Source organism: Oryzias melastigma, linkage group LG17 (genome assembly GCF_002922805.2).
Source record: "Oryzias melastigma strain HK-1 linkage group LG17, ASM292280v2, whole genome shotgun sequence".
In the NCBI taxonomy this organism is placed as follows: domain Eukaryota; kingdom Metazoa; phylum Chordata; class Actinopteri; order Beloniformes; family Adrianichthyidae; genus Oryzias; species Oryzias melastigma.
In genome coordinates, this window is record NC_050528.1 from 21,390,919 (window position 1) to 21,399,347 (window position 8,429).

The 8,429-nt window shown below is 38.1% G+C and overlaps 1 protein-coding gene across 1 annotated transcript in view; it reads right to left on the reverse strand.

The window, feature by feature from the left end:
• Window positions 1-7,363: 7,363 nt before the first annotated feature.
• zswim5 (zinc finger, SWIM-type containing 5) overlaps window positions 7,364-8,429 on the reverse strand; it is a gene marked incomplete in the record, with an annotated part of 71,709 nt that continues 70,643 nt past the window's right edge. Inside the window, 1 exon segment of the mRNA XM_024273737.2 lies at window positions 7,364-8,429.

Consider the following 8,429-nt stretch of genomic DNA (forward strand, 5'->3'; position numbering starts at 1 on the left):
AAAAAAAAAAATCTGTGTTGTTTTCTAAGACATATTTTCTGCAGTCCGTTAGAAATCCCCCTCTGTGTTGTGGGCAGGGAGTAAGCCTGCTCTCTTTTCCCATCATCCCTTTATTTGTACTCTTTCCTGCTAGCTTATAGCCCGTCACAACCTCAAGCTACGTTAGCCGTGGAACAAAAATGCAATATTAGACCTATTTGAGCCAAGGAACATGAAGACGTACATGGATCTATTTATCTACAAGTGGATGCATCAGAATGAAACGGAGCAAGGAGCTTTTGGACCGCCGATTGTAGCTTCTACGTCACAACTACAAGATTTTTCAAATGTATTATTTCATATTCTCCTGATACACAAAATTTTAACAGATAAATACTCAGAAATGCAATTTTAAGCCTATTTGTCTTTATATATATGTACAGCATTATTGGAAGATGCAACAAGAACATGTTAAAAACACAATTTTTATTCAAAACGATCTTTAAATAATTACAATTATCTAAGTTTCTTGGGTTATTTGAAAGCTTTTTTGATTAACAGATTTATGAGCTGATGATCAAAATAGTTTTTTGATTGGCAACTAGAGAAGAGTCGGGGTCTAAAAGCACTTGAGTTTTTTTTACTGTTTGCTTTGAATAAAAAAACTATATAAAATTACTTCATATTTTATTTCTGGTATGTCTCTTCTCTCCATTTTATCAACAAAAACGACTTTCCTGGTGACTTCTATGGAGATCTCAGGATGAAAGTAGGTTCACAACTCCAGATTGAGTTACGTTAAAAATAAAAGATGTTGAGATCTTCAAGTTACTACAACATTTTATTTCAGTGTGTGATTGTGTGTGCGCATAGATAAACAGTACTACTACACTTTAACTGTAAATTTTTAATTGTTAACACGATCAACATTATTCCAGCAGATTCTGAAGGGTTGAAAAGTTATAGTATGGTAAAGATTTTATGTTTAAGTGTCACTGAAAACGCCTCAGGTGTTAAAGGGTTAACAGCTTTTTGATTGACAGCTTGAAAAGAGGCGGGGTCTAAAATCCCTTCTTCGTGTAAAGACTTGTACGATTGGAGGCAGCGTCTCCAATCACAATCCTCTTTTGTTCTGCTTTGTGGATTCAACAAATTAGTAAAAGTGGGGTCAACACAAAGCTACATGTTATTACACTCAAATCACGTGCGTCATTTCTGTAATCGGAACGCAGGCTCAAAGGAGAGACGGCGGCTAAGAACATCAAGATAAGCAGATTCCCCTAAATCCGTTTGTTGTTGTTGCTGCTGCTGCTGCTGCTGCTGATGGTGATGATGATGATGATGATGATGATGATGTGGTTGTTGTGTAGAACTCTTGCAAACGTCATGTGACCGGGCGGGGTGATTGGAGGGCACAGGACAATTTGCTTGGAGACTAGAAAAAGAAAAGCATTTCTAGTTTTGACAGAAGTTGATCTTTACACAGTTGTTCAAAAATCAAAATGGCGTTTCTAAATGTTTCTTTGTTCAAATTGTTGTGAATCAGAAGCAGATGAAAACATTTTTAAAGTAGCTTATTAGTGATATAGAAAATACAGTGGGCGGGGCACAAACTTCCTGGAGGACTCTATTCTGATGCATCCACTTGCAGGTATAAAGATCCATTGTTTTCCTCATACGAGCTGGAAACTGGATCAAAACCGCATGACTTAAGAGCTCCGATATTGCTCGACCTTTTTGTTGCACCGGTAATATTAGGTTGGGGTGTGAGGGGCTGTAAGCTAGCAGGACAGCGTGGAAACAGAGTATGTTTTTTTAGCTTATAATTTCACTTTTTTTTTTAAATCAATACTATTACTTTGAAGAATAGTAATCCTGTTTTTAAAAACAGTAGAGCTCTCATCCCATCTAAACCCCTTTTTTATTTTTATAAACTAAAAAAAAAAAAAAAAACATCTGAAACATTTAAAATTATACAATACCTTTTCTCATACTTTTTGGTAAAAAAAAATACATTAATGGAATCAAAATGATCTTTAAACATATTTTTGGTTTAAAAAGGACAAAAAAAATGGCGGCCATTGCAAACTTTGCTTTGGATATTCTACCACAATAACTAAAGAAAAAAAGGTATCCCTTTATATGTAGTAACGTAAACATGTAAAGAATAGAATAGTTCAATGGTTGAGTCAGGAAAAACTCCTAGTAATATCTGGGAAAATATCTCCTTTTCAAAAATTATACTCATTATTTAATAGCTGCTAATGATTTGTCCAAAACATCAGTGGTCTAAGTGTTGATCTCTGAGGAACACCATTTATAATAGCCTTAAGTCTACAGATTCACTCAGCTTCACCGTTAGCCTCACTTTTAAGATAAACAATATATTATAATAAACAAAATGTGTTTATAGTAGTTCTACATATTTACTGTTTGGAGTGATAACTTGCAACTATAATTTAATTTGTTGCATTTTATCAAATGTGTTTTGTTTTTTTTTAACTATAATTTGCACTTTTGGGAGAAATGTAACAAAATACAGGAACAAACACAAAAGACAAAACACAATAACGGAATTGATCACGATAATAGACGGAATATATGACCGCTACACCACTATAACACATTGGTGTTTATTTAGCTTGACATAAGAAGAATCTAGTTTACTAGCGCAACATATGAACAATTATTCAGATAATTGTAGCATAAAGAACATGCTAACAACTTAACTGTTTACTTCGAATCACTAAATCCGTTGAATTCTTCATCCTCTGTTGCTTTGGAACAATTCAGCCAAGCCTTGTGTAAAGCCACGTTCACACCGGGCTAGAAAAAGCACATTTAAGCAACGATTTTTAAAGAAAGGTCTATGTAAACACGTGTTTAAAATCATTTCGTTCATAGGTGGTTGAGCAAGTTTAAGTCTGTTTTTAAGCTCTATGGACAGAATTCCCATTGAAGACGTGTTTTATATGACAAGTTGTTCATATGTTGGAATAGGAAGATAAATCTAGAGCAAAATTTGTGAGATTTGCGTCTTCCCTACTGTGAGTACATGCACTAATATTGGGTAGCGACAGTCTAGTGTTAAAAAATGCTTGTTAGCGCCCCCTAAACTTGTGTGAAATACCGGATGTGTATGTAAGACTGAGGGGCACTTCTTCTTCTACGTTGCCAATACTGATACACATACATACAGCGCCCTCTAGCTGTAGCTGCTATTTTTTGTTTTAATCACATATAAGTCGCACCTCAAGCCAAACTATGCAAAAAACTGCTACTTATACTTTGAAAAACAGTAATCCGTTATATATTGAGGGTTTTCACTGCCTTTATGGCAGCATCATGGTGTCCATTAACTCTGGCCACCACAACACGGCCCGTCCTCTTTTATTATCCCCCCTTCAGCTTAAAATGTGCAAACTGAGCCTTAAAGTACCACCGGCCATTCAACAACCAACGTTATTAATATTTTCAAAACAGCTCAAAGCTCAAAGCAGCCGACAAAGAGGGAGAAATAAATCAGCTGCTTCTGTTCATCTCTGTCCTTTTGTGATAGCGTTGTAGCATAAACACACACAGACCCACACAACACAAAACACTGAGGCTTTTGTTGTTTCCCCATAAATAGAGAAGACAAATGAACAAAAATCACTGATGATGGGGGGGACAGGTACGGCTGAAGAGACTGGGACTGTGTGTCAGGGCGCCATCTGGGAATAAAGTGACAAGCTGTGTGTTTGTGAGTCTGTGTGTGAAAGAGAGTGAAGGTTGTAACAATGAATATGTGCTCTTTAGAAATGGAGATCAATTTCCACATGGCTGCCTTTAAAGGCTTTGGCAGGAGAATAATATGTAAGTGTGTGTGTGTGTATTTTGGGCGGGTTTTTTGTGTTAGTGTGCGGGAAAGTGTGCACAATTCAGCGCATTGTGTGTGGGCTTTTATTTGCTTATTCTGTGCAGAGACTGAACAGGTGGATGCGGATGCTTGTGGGTTTCGCCGTGCGAGTTTGTGTGGGTGTCTTTGAAGGAGGTCCAAGCTCCATCTCTCAGCAAATCAGCAAGCCTGAAAATCCAATCTGCCTGGAGAGACAGCAAGCTGTACATCATCTGTCATGGATGGACACTATCAGCGCTTTATCAGTGACCGCCCCCCCCCCTTCCATCCAAACACTGCCTCACACTCCGGCACGTACACACCATATCTTTCAGTGACCGCATGCATGAACGAACACACACGGCCCGTTGTGACAGAGACTGATAGGCGTTATTATCATGGTGGGGGCTGTGGAGGGAGGAGTGAAACTCTGGCTTCAGTCTCGAGCCCTTGAGATGCTTCACACTAATGCAGATGCTGACAGCTGTAACCGTCCTCCTTTGCTGATAATACCTTCCTGTTCCAGCCTTTGTTGTGGCACACAACACACAACACTCCATCCCTGCAATAAGCTAAAGAAGACGTAGATTTAGAAAGCTACGTTCACAACGCCCTCAGCAACATGCGTTTAAGCAACCGCTTTGATGAAGAGACAATGTAAAGGAGTGTATATGTGCATTTTGGGATTACACGTTCAAGAGGCCACTTTCAACGAAAAGTCTAAGCAAACGCGCGTGGACGTGAAGTCTGAGCTTCAGTGTCCGAAACGGTTGTGATCTCACAAAGTTATGCAAGTAGAGTGTCTGCCCTGAGACTGGAAGTTTAAATCTAGGCTGGAACATACCAAAGTCTTTTAAAAATGGGACCCAGTGCTTCCGTGCTGGACACTCTGCATTAAGGGTTGGACTGGGGGGTTAAACCACCAAATGGTTCTTGAGCACGGCCGAGTCTGCAGCTCACCGCTCCCCCAGGAGATGGGTCAAATGCGGAGAACAGATTTCATGTCAGATGTCAGTTTAGTGTGCGGCTCAGATGGAGTTATAGCACGAGTTTTTAGAGTTATCAAGATGTTTAAGATATTTGGCGATGAATAATAAGTTGACTTTTTTTACCAGAGGTTTATTTGCATCAGGCAGCAGTGGATGCAGTTTATTAATTTTTAATAAAGCCAATGAGACAACTTTGTGAAACAAAACTTACAATGAATTTAACAATGATTTTTTTTTTTTTTTACACAACTCTGACTAAATTAACAGACTCAAAAAATAAATAAATAAAAACATATTCTCCTCTAAAAAGTCACCAAAAAGAATGATAACAAATTTAGCTAAAATAATAACTGCTTTGCTGAAAATTAAGAAGACCATAGTCTGATGTCCGACTCCAAAATGGTTTAAAAACGTCTGTTTCCTAGAAGCATAATAGGAAAACTTCAGCTTCTGCATCGTATTCCAGGTATAACAGATGACTGGTTCTAAATTGGGACGGTGTCAGCAGGACGTCCTGTTATCCCAGTCCTTCAAGAACATGTGGATGTGTTGCACAGATGTTCTCATGCAGCGCCTCGCCTCCAGTTTTAGGCTTTGCAGGAGTGAGTGTCTTTAAAAAAAGATGGGAGGAAAGAATGATAGCACAAGACCAACTGAAGGAGAAAAAGACCAGCCGCAGAGCAATCACTCCATCCGTCCGTCTGACTGGATAATTATTATAAATCTGCTCGTTTATCATCGGCCAATCAGTTTAGATCTGCACCTACTTGCACACACACAGGCACACTTCTTGATGGCGCGATTGTCTAGTTATATACGGTGCTGCAGAAAGCTCTAATGAATGAGAATAAAGTAGGGAAGGAGGGATGGAGGAAGAATATTCTGATTAGAGGCAAATGGGAGGAAGATTAATGGAGCTGGATCCCCCTCTATTTTGTTCATTTAGCACTAATCCTGATTGGTTGGATGGGTGAAAATGCTCGGATTGTACCACGTCTGCTCATGTGTGGGTAAAAAAATTGAATTTTTAAGACTTAAATTCTAAGATATACATTCACACCACCCTCGACAACATGCCACGTCCAATGAGAAGTTTGTGTGTTTTAGGGTTCCACACTCTAAACTTTCACCCAGATACAATTTTTACAACTGTTTTGGGGCCATGAAACGCATGTTTAAGGTTAAACCAGGTTGACCAATCAGAGACTCTGATATGCTAGTGAGGTACAGATAACATTCTTTTATATTCACAAACATTTCTCACCAAGCCTTTTTCAGTGGTGGACATGAGCTAATAAACAGTAGAGAAAGAAGAGGTAGAAGAAGCCCCTCCCTGCTGGTCCAGTGTGAACACTATGGGCTAAACGTACATTAAAGAAAAAGTAACAAAGTATATGGATGTAACTGATTTGTTGTATTGAAACTGTTTTATATTGATGAATGTTAAGTGTTCAAAGAAAAAAGTTTGCAACCATAACAGAGGTTTCGTTGACGTTTGACCTCGGAAAGGTCAAAGGTCAAAGGCCATCATCTTGAATTTTGGGAGAAAATTCAAAAAAAAAAATCACCTTCAGGACATTCTACAAATTTAAACTTCAAGGGATTTAAATCTAGCATCTTTGTGAAGATACCTGGAAATAAAATTTTGTAAAATACATTTTGAATTGCGTTAGCGTGTGAAGCAAGCAAGCGAAGTGACGTTCTGCTTTTGCCCATGCATTTTTTCCCCCCAGAATATTAGGAAACTTCAGCTCAAGCTGAGTGAAACAATATGATGTACGATAAGCATATTAGGAATGAGGGCGTGGCTAACAAAACCTTCAGTTGCCAAGGAAATCCAAAAAGTTCACTTTTGCCGATTCTTATAAAATGACCTAGGACTGTTCGTCACCCCCAGGTGACCAAAAAGTATTATGGTTGCTATGGAGATAAAACCAACAGAAAAAAACACCATTTTGAAAAAATCATTTGGTGAAAATGTAGATTGCTACAAACATAGTAAACAAACATATAGTCGAAGTAGGAATGAAAGGAAAAATCGATTTGGCGAATAATCGCAATATTTCATTTGGTGATACTTGTATTGATTTAAAATGGTGACAAGATGATATTTAATTTATGAGCATCCTTCAGCATCAACCTTGTGGTTTTTGTTGTTATGAGATGTGTAATACTTAGTTTTTACTTAAGACAGGTACCAAAGTGAAACTCTGCCACGTTGCTGCCAGTGTTGAATTAAAATGCGGATTGCGGTTCTTTGTAGTGGCTCAGATATAAGAACCAGTGGGGGTCATGCACGGAGCGTCAACCATTTTAATACAATTAAAGGCAAATTGATAGATTTTTTTCCAAGCCATAATCTTTAAAAAAAAAAAAAAAAAAAAGTGAAAAAATTTTTTCTGAATCAGTCTTTGTATATATGCCAGATATAATGCATATCGCAATATGTCAAATTATCAGATAATTTCAAACCTTAACAGAAATAAGCAGCAACTGATCAAACACGTTTAAAAATGGCTTCCTTTTTAACGTGTTTCACACTTTATTCATAGAAAAGCACTGAGATTTCAACACAAATCAATATAAAATGGTAGTAGCGTTACATAAATAGTAATAAATTCTCGCTTTACAGACAGTAGCTCAAGAAGTTCCACAAACAAAATTACCAAAAAAAAAAGTGTTAATGATAAGCTATGATACTTCTGTGGCAACAAATACTGGAAATACCTTGTCATAATCAGTAGCACAAAGAGGCAACAAACACTTTCAATTTTTCCCTTAAGTAAAAATGCAAGCCCAAAACAAAAACAAACAGGGGAACAGTAGGTGAACTACGTTTCTACCAGCAAACAGTACTCTCCTAAAAATGAAAGAAATACAAGGAAAACTAAGAAAAAAAAAACTGTGGTTGTGGGTGAACACACAGGAAGGAGATAATGCTGTCAGTGAACGCATCACATTAAAGGCAGCGGACTGGCGCTTCTGAGTTAAGGACATGATCAAACTATTAGGATAAGGAGTTATTCTACAGTCTTTGTTTCCATTCTGGTGATGCAAAAAGTCCCTGCAGCTTTTTTTTTTGTTTTGTTTTTTTTGCACAAGTTGACTTTGTGGTAACAAGGCTGCTGATGTGCACTCGTGTCACTGTGCTTTAAGACAACAAAAGGATGCAGCTCTACCCTAAAACACACCAAAAACGCATTGCTTCAAATCCAGAACGGTTCCTGTGAGGGAGGAACTGGGAATCTATGGCAATGAGATATAAACACTGAACTTTAAAAAGTACAAATAAAAAAAAAACGTAAAAGAGAGAAATGAGCATCTCTTCTGTTCACATGCTTTCCGACGCCGGCTTGCCTCGCGGCGGTGCGACCGCACAACACGTCTGAGAAGACACTAAAGGCTTTAGTCCTGATAGGAGAAAGAAAAGAATGACACAGAAGTGAGGCCAAAAATAAACTCTGTACATTGATCTGTCACAAAAGGCATTTTTTCTCTCCCGCCGCCGCTCCATTTCCATGTCCTCTAGAAGTTGCAGCAGATGCAGATCGGTGACGGCACATTGTCCAAATACAAGCATGCTC